General features: G+C 44.2%; 1 protein-coding gene across 1 annotated transcript in view; it reads left to right on the top strand.

Annotated features, from left to right (window-relative positions):
* The first annotated feature begins 1,144 nt into the window (after positions 1 to 1,144).
* Stx11 (syntaxin 11) overlaps positions 1,145 to 12,384 on the top strand; it is a 46,645-nt gene continuing 35,405 nt past the window's right edge. The window contains exon 1 of the mRNA XM_008829809.3: positions 1,145 to 1,293. The gene's annotated coding sequence lies outside the window, so the exon portion shown is untranslated. The remainder of the gene's footprint in view (positions 1,294 to 12,384) is intronic.

Below are 12,384 nucleotides of genomic sequence, written 5' to 3'. Positions count from 1 at the left end.
CCCCCCGCCATGGAGGTTCCACCGAAGGTATCTCATTACTCTTCGTTTTCTGTTCTCCTTTTTTTGGCCTAGACTGTGGCAGTTTAAAATTTTTCCTTGTTCTTACAACCTTAGCAATTGTGGGAAATATTGGTCAGAGGTTTTTTGTTTTTTTTTCAATCTGTTTGTGTGTGTGGTGGGGACGCAAGTAGATGCTGCTGTGGGGGCCAGAGAGCAGCCTCAGGGATCATCCTAGGAGCACCATCTTTCCTCCTTTGAGACAGGGTCTCTCTCATTGGTCTGAAGCTCACCCATGAGCTTAGTGCAGCTGGCCAGGGGCTTCCAAAGATCCTTACATCTCCACCTCACCAGGTTCACCAGATCTAGCATGGGTCACCAGGTCCAGGGATTTTATGGTTCTCTGCCTGGGAGATTTCTCTCTCCAACCCCATCGTTTGTGTATTTAATCTAGCAATCATTATTCCCATCTGGTTATCATCCGAGGCTTTGTTACTCAAATTTCTCCAGCGTTGGGCACCTGGACCTCCTTAAGGGTCAATGCACGAATTGGTTTTCTTTTTCTTTTTTGAGCACTTCCTTACTTGTAAGCCTTAGCTTTGTCAAGCTGGTTACCACCTCCTCCCCAAGTGCACTTTCTCTGTTCCTGTGTCTCCACTAAGGTGCCAGGCGCTGAGGAGGTCCTGGATGTACATTTTAAGGTGTCTGCCCCACTGACCTCAAGGAGCGAACCCTTCAGTGTTGAGGCCCACTAGGAACGGGTGAGTGGAACGCGGAACTCAGGTTTGCAGCAGAAAAGTGTTTCCAGCGTCCTCGCCTGGGAAAGGCACCGGACTGCAAATGTCATCGGTGCGGCGGGGCTTCCCCAGGAAAGTCCCGCACGTCGTATCCCGCCCATCTCCCCATCCTGGGGGGGGGGGCGAGGGAAGAAGGGAGGAAGTCGCCGGGTGTTCTTCGCCGCCCACTGCAGCACCTGGAGGGTGCACGGGCTGGGAAGGCGGGATGGTGCCCCGGTTCTCGGCAGCCGGGAGCTTAGTGACTCGGTTCGGGGTGGGAAGAAGCGTCCCGGGGCGGGGCCTGGTCCCCAGCTGTGGCGGCCTCCCGGGCGGCGGGGGCGGGACTGGCGGCGCCCAGATGCGGCTCGGGTGGCGCGGAGCTCGGGCGGCTGCCGAGGAGCCCAGCCCCGGCCGTGGGAGGCGTGGGGGCGAGGGGAGCAGAGCCGCCCGGAGACGCGCCCCGCGTTTCCTCGCACATCCGGGTGCCCGGCCGCTGGAATCAGCGGTCCACCGGGTCCAGGTTTGTTCTCTTGGGTCTCCTTAGCTCTAACACTGTCAGCATCGGGGATGTGCGCTGGATTGTGCGCGCAGCGGCGGATGCCGGCGTGGGGCTGGCAGGGGTGGGGACCACGCTGGCTCCGAGCTGGGATGGTGTGCGCAGCAGGTGGGATTCTGGGTATGGCTGAGGTCCTCAAGTCTGGGACAGGGCTTTGGAGTTCTCTCCTAGAGCGGAATGCCTTTTAAATTTAGTTTGAGAGGACAAGGGTTTGAGAATGTACTGTTTCATAGAAAGTATTTCAGACATATTTACTGGCAGACGAACTTTATATAAATTATCTGCTCGAGACTACTTCTGTTTTAAGCCGAAAGTTTTTGTTTTTTTAAATAGAGGCATTATTCACTTAGGTCGCCTCTTCTGATTAGGGCGCACTTTCTCAAACACATCGGAATGGTCACTGCGTGACTTGAACTTGGCAGTATGACTCAGGAACCAGAGACTACCAGGGCAAGGCTAGTGCCTTGAAACAGTTCCCACTCTGGGGTTTTGTTTGTTTGTTTGTTTTAGAAGGAGAGAGGCCTGGTGGCGATGCTTAGAGAACCTCTCAGTCCCACAGAGCTCTCTGGGTTTCTGCCTGGAACCCCAGCTGAGACCTGCATTACTTCCTGTCGCTCTCACACTTGTTCAAGCCATTTCTCAGCAGAGGGAGGAGTTGTTATTTCTACACGGGTATCTGCAAATGAGTCACAGGGCTGTTCTTCTAATTGAAGGACTTTTGTTAATGAACTTTTGAAGAGTACATTTGGTTCCCTGAACTTAGAATTTGACTAGAGATTTGAAGGGCTGCCTCTGTCAAACTGGGGCAAGAAGGTGTAGGAAGTAGCAATTCAAGTTTTCAGTTTCCTAGAGCGCCTGATGGGACAGCATGCCAGCTAGGGTCACTAGGCTGATCTTCAGATAACCCTTAAAATCATGTGCTTTGCCACGGAAGCCCAAGAGAAAATGAATTTCATTATCCAATAGGCATTTGACTGTTATTTTCACTGTATGGTAGAAATTGGCCATTTATATAGTGATTGTTAAGTCACTCTGAAATTAAAAAAAAAACAACAAAACTTCAGATACCAAGCTAGTGCTAAAAGGCATATAGAAGCTTTTGAAGAAGGTGGATGGTTGTTGGAGCCAGCCCTTAAAACGTTATGTTGCTGTGGCTGAATAGTGGCTTTTTAGAAAGAGCCTTCCTTCCCTACCTCAGTGCTCAGAGACAAGAATAACTCTGTGGAAGATGAGCTGAGTGCAGCCTCAGAGGGCAGTTACAAGGTTCTGGCCTGTGGCATCCTCTTCCCCACGTTTGGATACCCAACCATGGACACAATAGGATCCTCTGTGACAGGGTCCTGGGCGAGCAGACTCACCGAGAAACCCTGTGTAATGAGATGCTTGCTGTGAGAAATCCGCACTCACTGGCGATGCCCCAGTATGGTGGATGAGGCTGCAGCCTTGGGATCTGGAATGTTCTGGAACATTGCTGGGAGACCAGGGAAGGTTTGAGTTCTAGTCATCTGCTTGTGTTTGTAGGTAGCCCATTTTTTCATTCAATAAGTGATTTTACAATATATTAGTGAGGCATGACTTTTAAAGAGTTTGAATTAACCATGTATTTAATAGCTATGTAAGAACAAACAGTCTGTTATAACCTCTGGGCAATTGCAGGCACTCAGTTTTGTGCCTTTTAAAAAACAATGACTAATTAGTAGTTTTTAACTTTAGACCACTATATTGAAATAGCTTTCTGCTCCTGCATTTGTACAATAGTCTCTCCTTCTCTGAGGACTGTCTTGACTCCTGTGGCTTTAGTTAGTTGAGTTCTGAAATATCAAATAGAAAATTCCATAAATAACAGTGACATGATTTGCTCCACACCATTTATTATCGCTATTGCTATAATGGTTCTGCTGTTACTCATTGTTAATCTCTTACTATGTATAATTTATAAATTAAAGCATATCTTAGATATATATGTATAGGGAACAGTATAAGCAGGCGCCTGGCATCCACTAGAGTATTTTAGGGTATATCCCTGGGGATTAAGGAGAACTACTATATACTAAATTTCCCCAGTTCTCTAAATAGCCAACTAGTAAAAGAACTACTGTTCAATTTAAAACAGCTTTCAGCTTTCACCTCTAGATTTCATCTCTCCCTCAACATTCTCAAAGTCACTTTTTCTGAGAGAAAAAGAAAAAAAAGATGGAGTGTGTTATTCAGCATTATTAAACAATGAACCTGACTTAGAGGAGGGGTCGTGTCTGGCTAATGGAGGGGTAGGTGACCCAGCAGAAGGAACTGCGGTATAGAGGAGTGAAACAGCACTGTGTGGTCAGGAAACTCCAGCCTGTTTCCTGTGGGCTGAGGGGACAGTAGGAGGATGAGGCTGGAGAGACAAAAGGACATTCCCACAAAGACCCAGCTGCCATGGATAAGCTAGGGCTTTATTCTGTAGGATCCTTTGAACAGACAAATAGCATCAGATCCACATTTAAAACAAAACAGAGGGGTTGGAGAGATGACTCAGTACTTAAGAGCACTGACTGCTCTTGCAGAGGACCCAGGATTGATTCCCAACACCCACACGGTGGCTAACAACGATCTGTAATTCCAGTTCAGGAGATTCAGTGCCCTCTTCTGACCTCCTCGGGCATTGCACAACACAGGTACACATATGCAGGCAATATACTCATAAACATAAAATAAAAATAATAAACAAAATGAAAAAAAATAGGTACCCAGGGAGAGGGCTCAGTCAGTAAAGTGCCTAGCATGCAAACAAAAAGACTTGAGTTCGATCCTCAGCACCCATATAAAAGTTAGGCACAATACAACAGCAATTACTAATCCCATCATTGGGGAAGAGGAGACATGAGGATTTCTGAGGATTGCTGACCTGCCGGTTTAGCTGAATTAGCAAGCTCAAGATTCAGTGAGAGACCTTGTCTCAAAAATAAAGATGGACAGTGATTGTGGAAGGCACCAATGTTAACCTCTGGCCTCCAAAAGCATGCTTACACCTGTACACACACACACACACACACACACACACACACACACTGAAGTTACATGAATACATGCACACACTGAAAACATACACATTTATCAACACAAATGGATTAGTCAAGAGCTGCACAGTCTTAGGAAGATTATTGTAATATTTGATGTACAAAAGTAAAGAAGAGTAGAATCAGACAGTGCTGGTGAGACATAAAGAGGAGGGAAGGAGCTGATGGAGTGGCAGGTATATAACAGGCAGAGAACCCAGCTGCCCTTTGAGAAGTGGGTGAGGAGGAAGGGGTAGGGAGAGTTAAGATGATACTTGTATTTCTGGTTAATGACTGGCCTAGGAACAGCCTGCCTAGTGGAAAAGTAGGTTCAGGCTAAAGGGAGGAGGGTGGGGGTTGAGGAGTTCGTATAGCACTTGGCATATAATCAGTACTTAGTAAAAATGTTTGACCAAATAATAACTAAGATGTATTGAGTGTTTATGATGAACCAGGCATTATCCAGGCTCAATGAATAGATTAAGCTTTTTACTCTTCCATGGGAAAAGGCAGGGTAAGTTTTCCAACTACTTTAAGTGGAGGTTAATGGTTGACACCCTCAGGAGTTGATCCCAGGCACCTGGCTCCAGAGTTTGCATTCTTGAACTACTCTAGATGATGCACTCTCTCAAGGAATAAATGGATGAATAATGTTTTAGACATTGTGCTAAACAAAAGTTGGGGCCACTTTTAAAAATATTTCCTTAGGCCAGATGTGGTGGTGCATGCCTTTAATCCCAGAACTTGGGAGGCAGAGGCAGGTGGATCTCTGTGAGACAGAGCCTGTCTACGTAGTGAGTTCCAGGCCAGCTGTGGCTACAGGGAGATCCTGCCTCAAAAAGACCAAAGAAAAATGTACTTATTTTTATTTTATGTGTGTGAGTGTTTTGCCTGCATGTTAAGTGCACCACATGCATACAATGCCAGTAGAGGCCAGAAGTGATCTGTCCCCGAAACTGGAATTACAGGTGATTGTTAGCTACCTCGTAGGTACTAGGACTTGAACCCTGCTCCTCTGAAAGAGCATCCGGTGCTCTTAACCACTGAACCATCTCTCCAGCCTGTGGAGGCACTTTTTTTGATCCCAGCAATTCTTCCCCAACCATGAAGAGCCAGCCACAGCACTCTGCCAGGTGTGGTGGTGCATGCCTTTCCTCCCAGCACTTGGGAGGCAGAGGCAGGTGGATCTCTGAGCTCGAGGCCAGCCTGGTCTACATAGTGAGTTCTAGGACAGCTGGGGCTACGGGGAGACCCTGTCTCAAAAAAAGACCAAAAAAAAAAAAAAAGATTAGCACTCTATGGACCCCTGTTTCAATGTCTGTCATCTTTCTTCTGCCTTCTCACCAAGACTGATCTAGAAATACACCTGGAATGATTGTAATTTCTCCAGGGAACATAGTGTTTTTATAGAGATTCAGAGTGTTGGAAGATTCCGAGACCTTCAACCCTTGTGTCTATGGAGTTGTTTCCTAAGTACTGAATGTTCAGCAAATCCGGTTTCTTTAATGTTTGGTTGCTGAAATCTTCCAAAGGGCAGAAGAATGACTGGCAAAGGGGCTGAGGTGTTCATCAACAGATCATGGGGTCAGATGATGGAAGAATCACTAACAAATGCAGGTAGGGACATAAAATTCCACATCTTAAATCCCTGGCCTGTGATTTGCCTTCTGATGACGATTTTATCCTCATCTTACCCCCAAAACAGATTATTCTCTTGCCTCTACCTTCTAGAATCTCTTTATTAAGAGCCAGATCCTCCTGAATCCCTATCCTCCTGATACTAGGCTGGCAAAATGATTATGTTTTCTGTTGGGATCTGACTTTGTATTGGGGTCATTTAAGTAGATATGGTTCTGACAAAGGTATTTTGACCAACAAACCCTGTCCTCACTCCATCCAGCCCCAACTCTTCACTATTCTCATTGTTTAATGATTTGGGCTGCTCTGACTTAGATTAATACCTGAGTTTTGTTCAGCACAATATTGAGTATCTTTTCCTCAAAGACTTCTCCTTTGGGCCCTTTAAAGATTATAAACACTAAATTAATGCTGTATTCACACTTGCTAAGTTTAAAGCTCTAAAATGTTCAGATAAAACTTGATATTGTAAAATGTTTTCCTCATGTGTAAATTAAATGTTTCAATACTTCTTCAGATTGACCAGGAAATCAAGATATTGGTAGTCACCCATTGTATGAGAGTAGCACAGAGCCTTCTGGGTAATCCAGCCCACCTATCCCTTGGTTTGAATTCCTAGGGGCTTTCTGTAGTTTGCTAAGTGTTCCTCTAACTAGAAAGGGAAGGATTTGGGTTACTATTTCATGTGGGTTTGTCTGGCTTCCTCAATTTTGCTGGGAGTTCCCCAAGCCCAGCAACTGCTATAGTTCAAGACTCTTGACAGTCCCCCCAGCCTCCTCCTGCTCTAGTCATACTGTGACTTTTGCTGATAATGAAGCCATCTGTCAGCATAAGCATTTGTGGCCCACACTCTGATTCTATGGATACGAGACATTAGTTATGTATCTCATGCAAGTTCTTTGTATGTCTTAATAACTGGTAACTTTGAGTGTGGATGGGTTTTAGAAGTGGTACTTCTCAACTGAAATTGTTAGATGTCTTTTAATTGAACTATGGGGTGTTTTTCTTTTTCAGTGGATACTAAGATAATCTAGATACCAAGTTTCCTAGCAAAGTATGTCATTCTGTGTGTTTGACTATTCTACTTGTTTCTCTGTTCAAAGATAGAAAGCAACATCCCTTGTATAACTCATTGGGTAATGTGAATTTCATCTTTTTGGAATAGTGAGGATTGCTCCGTAGCTGTCTTTATATGGAAATTGAGGGAACAGGACTAGTTCTGTCTTCAGCTTCAGTGTCAGGACTGAAGCAATGCCTGCTTCCCTTTCTAGTTCATTCCTTGCTTTCTACTCTGTGCCCAAATGTGTGGATTAGTGGCAAAACCCTGCAAGATTTGAACAAAGTAGGACCCAGTTCCTGAGCTGAATTCCACAATATCACTACACAGTCCACTTTGTCTCCTATCCCTGATTATAATCTAACATGAAGTGATGCCTAGATGACAATGTTACATGGCTCCCTCTCTCTCACTTAACAAAGTCGTCATAGGTCATAGTGGCCTGGAAGAATAGAAATAACAAGTGGTATTATTAACTACTATGATTGCCCATGCTCATGTTTTACACATGGGGAGGAAAATACATGGAGAGATAAAGTGACTACGTTTAGTTAGATTCGAGTCTTGCTACGATATGCTTGCCAGTACTTGGCTGAAAGAGGCAAGCTCAGTGTCTTAGATCAAGTGCCCAGGAAGCAGACAGGAGCTCTGAGATTTGCATACCAGAATTTCTTTTCATTTTTTTATTGAGCTTTTTAAATTTCATACATTTCCCACTCGAATCCAGACCCCTTCCCCCATCCATGCCTCCCCCAATCCCCACACTGAACCCTATGTGCTCTGCCATACATGGTGAGTCCTGTTCATTTAGGTGTTTGTACCCAAATGTCCTTCAGTGTAAATGCATCCACTGGAGCCTAGCCAGCCCTTTCAGTGGTCGTATATGTCATACTCTCCCTCACCCAGCAGCAAGCAGTCTCAAATATCACAGTCTAGTGCTGGTCTGCCACCTATTTCTCACCTCCCCTTTGGGCCCTTGTTTAATTGAGCTGACATGGGTCCCTTGCATGACTCCACCACTGCCACAGGCTCACATGAGCAAGCCTCCAGTGGCCTGGAAGCCTGTACTTCCCTGTGTTCATGAACCAGCCCTGGCTCTTACAATCTTTCCGCCTCCTCTTCCGCAATGGTCTCTGTGCCATGGGAGGCTCCACATAGGAGTCCCATCCTACATTCCAGTTTCTTATTCTCCAAAACTTGGCCAGTTGTGGCCTTCTGTGTGTGTTGTACTCTGCTGTACAAGGAAGCCTCATTGGTGAGAGTTAAGGGATGCATTAGTCCTCTCTCTGCCCTTTATTCCTTTATGTTTCACAAGCTCTAGTTGTAGAGATTTGACTGCAGATGTGTCACCTGATACTGGGCATCTCGCAGACATGCATACCAGAAATTTTTGTTAGCTCTGCCTTGGGGAGACAGAGAAGCAAGATGGCTCAGAGAGAGAAAGTGAACTTTGGAGCAGTACCACAGCACAACCTAGTCAGTTAGGAGCTTTGGAGCTCTTTGGATATTCATCCTTGTTAATGAAAATAGTTCATTACTCTGAGGCAAGGGGGCTGAACCTCTGTCCTCACACCAGCCAGCCACTGGATGTGGGTTGCAGTCAACAGAAGGCATAACCTTGGAGCAACATCTCCTTTCAGTCAAGGGAAATTCTTATAGCTGAGAAACTTTGGGCAGCCAACCTTGCCAAGAGCAAAGGGAATGAAGGCTCTTGTCCTGAGGTGACATAGAGAGCACATTGTCCAATGCATTTGTCTCCAAGAGAGTGTCACCTCAGCAAGTGGCCTTGCTTACATCTCTCTGACCTCAGCCATCAGTCACCCCTCAGAGTGCAGGATCCATAAAATTGGCATTTTGTTCATGACCCTTGGGGCTTTAGAATTGCTGACTAGACAAGAGGGAAGAGTTATTTTAATTAGAAAGATAAGGTACAGACAAAGAGACAGGAAAAGTTAGACTATGAGAGACTAGTGGTGTTGTCTAGCAAAGACAGCTAAACCCTGGTACCCTTGGCTAACAATCCCATGATTGTCTGAACCCAGAACAGAACTGTAACAGAAGTCTTGGGCTTAACATTACTAGATAGAAAACTATTTTATGATAAAGTCATGTGTTACTTAACAACAGGCGTAAGTTCTGAGAAATGTGTCATTAGATAGTCTTGTGTCACTGTTGTCAAGTGTGCTTGCCTACCACATACTTAGGCTATGTGTTATAGCCTAGTGCTCCTAGACCCAAACCTGTCCAGCATGTGAAGCTGTCAAGGATGGTAAAGATTTATTTTTCTAAACATAGAACTGTGCAATAAAATGGGGGACCAGAGAGATGGCTCAGTGGTTGAGAGCACTGGCTGTTCTTGCAGAAGACCCAGGTTCAGTTCCCAGCACCCAGTGGTGGCTAACAACCAACCTAATGCCAGTTCCAGGGGATCTGATGCCCTCTTCTGATCTCCATGGGCATTGCACGATATGAGTGTACTTACATGAATGCAGGCAATACACTCATATGCATAAAGTAAAAATAATAAATAGGGGCTGGAGAGATGGCTCAGCAGTTAAGAACACTGCTCTTGCAGAGGACCCGGGTTCAATTCACAGCACCCACATGGCAGCTACTAACCATCCTCCGCGGCATTGCACGACACTGGTACACTCATATACATTCAGGCAATACACTCATACACATATAAAAATAATAAATAAAATATTTAAAAATAATAATAATAAATAAAATATCCTAAAATAAATAATAAAAATTAAAAATGGGATACCTGTTTGGACTCTTGCTATGAATGGAGCTTGCAGGACTGGACATTGCTCTAAATGAGTCAGCAGATGGGTAGAAAGTGACTGTGAAGGCCCAGGACATTCCTGTGTATATGTGCATGCAGAGGTTAGAAGACTGAATTGTCATGATCACTTGATCAAATGTGGACTTAAGTACTATAAATATTATTTGTAACTTTTAACATCACTCATCTTCATTCCTCTTTTACATTTATTTTTATTTTATTTTAATTGTGTATGTGTGTGCATGTGTTACATGTATGCATGTACCCACAGAGTTCAGAAGACAGTGTCAGATCCCATGGAGTTGCGGTTATAGGTGGTTGGTGAGCTACCACATACAGTGCTGGGAATCAAACCTGGGTCTTCTATAAGAACTGCTCTTAACTGCTGAACCGTCTCTCCAATTTCCTTTATAAACTTTCAAATAAAAATATTTTGACTCGTGAGAACACTTAAGATACATGGCTCAGATGTACAAAATTATTTTCATTGTATTCTAACTCTACAAGCTTTTTGTGCATTTTAAATTTTTTATGTTTTTCATCTTCAATCTTTTTAAACGTGTGAAAGCACACATTAGTATAGACCTTCACGTCAGGATTATCAATATCCCTTTGCCCTCCACTCATCTCCCAGTAGACGGTCTTCAGGGGCAGTGATACCCATGGGTCTATCAACTCCTGTGACAACAGCACTTTCTCTGGGATCTTTCCTGAGGGACCCACCTGAGGCTCTTCCTGAAATTTGGTTGCTCTTTTCAGAAATATGTATCTGGTAGTTTGGGTTTTTTTATTTTTCACAAACTTGCTCAAAGCAGAGAACAAACAATGAACACTCCTCCCTATTCATGAAAACCTTGAGGAGTTCAGACATTTTAAAAACACATATGTATACAGCAGTGGTGTCAGCATGCACAGGACCCATGTAAATTTAAGCAGACAAAAACCCAGCACAGAGCTGTGGAAATGAACAGCAAGCCCCAATTTTAGTCAAAGAATTATTGGCAGCTGATTACTTCTGGATGAGGAAGAGCTTTTCTTCTCAAAGGGAGAGACTCAGGGCTGACTAAACCCTGGTGGATGGATTTGCACTGAGGGACACTAACTTTACATAATAGGCCTTAACACAAATGACAGAATGTATGAACTTCAGTGGGGTGGGGAGTTGCTATGGGAAGGTGCCAAAGGGGAAGAGGGAAGGAGTATAGAGATAATTTTATGTATGAAATACACAAAAAGTCAATAAAAAGACATATGTGTGCATGTAAATTACACGTGTGGGTAGGTATGCATGTGTATACATGCATAGGAGACTGGAGAACAACCTCAGGTGTCATTCTCCAGAATGCCATTCACTTCCTTTGAGGCAGGGTCTCTTATTGGTCCAGGACTCACCAATTAGGCTAAAATAACAGGCTAATGAGCCACAAAGATCTGCCTGTCTCTACCTCCCTAGCGTAGGGGCTACAAGCGCACACCTCCACACCTGGCATTTTTACGTGAGTTCTGGAAAGACAGCTCAGGTCTCCAACTGCTGATTGAGCCACCCCAGTTCTGATTTTGGACTTTGTAAGGCATCTGTTGAGGCTGGCAAAGCCTTCATTGTGGCTTTTTGTGGGATTCTTCTTTTTCTTTTTCTTAGAGCTTCTTTTTTTTCTTGTCTCTTTGTCAGCTAACCATTCAATAAGGAAGAGGAAATTTTAAGTCTCATTATAACCATACATGCTACGAATTGTTAGCAAAATGTCGTGTGTGACTATACTTAGTTCTTCCTCCCCTCCCTCCTTCCTTGCCTCCCTCCTTCCCTTCCTCCCTTCTACCCTTCCTCCCCCCTGCTTTTTCTTCCTTTCTCCCTCCTCCTTTCCTTCTGCCCCTCTCTCTCCACACATACCTATAGAAACCTTCAAAAAGCCCCAAACAGTCCAATGGACCTCAGTGTGTAGCCTATGAATTATAAATCAGGATTTTTACCTGAGAGGGGAGGAAAAGGTAGGGAGAGAGGAAAGGAAGGAAGAACATTCTGGCTTGGTCTTTTACCATCTTAAATAGAGAACTGTCATACTCCTTGAAAAGCTGTACATTAAGGAGGAGACCTGGCAAGTTTATAGAAATCAGCAAACTTTTTAGGATAATGAGAAGGTTCCAGGAAATCATCTGTCAGATGAGTCTTTGAGATACTGTCTTTAAACCTTAATGATCATCTAATAGCATGAGAGAGCAAGCTTTGGAGGGAAGATTAAACATTCATAGATACAGGAAATTATATTATCTGATTCACTGAAATGGGCAACAATTTTTCTTTAAAGGGGAAAATACTTTTGAGTGTATTGATTTTGAATCAGATCTTTTCAGGAAATATTAGTCATCTGCAGAACAATCTGGTAAATGGGGGCACTTTGCTATGTTATTTTTCATTCCAGAAATGTTCAGTGACTATTGTTCCTGCTCCTCAGGCCTCTGCTAAGGTTGTCTCTTCCTCAGTTTCCCTCCTTCCCCCTATCTACCTAACTCTTGGCAAGTCACTTGAGTGACAT

Source organism: Nannospalax galili, unplaced genomic scaffold, assembly GCF_000622305.1.
Source record: "Nannospalax galili isolate Female #2095 unplaced genomic scaffold, S.galili_v1.0 scaffold154, whole genome shotgun sequence".
Lineage (NCBI taxonomy): Eukaryota > Metazoa > Chordata > Mammalia > Rodentia > Spalacidae > Nannospalax > Nannospalax galili.
This window is presented reverse-complemented; position numbering and strand designations above follow the sequence as displayed.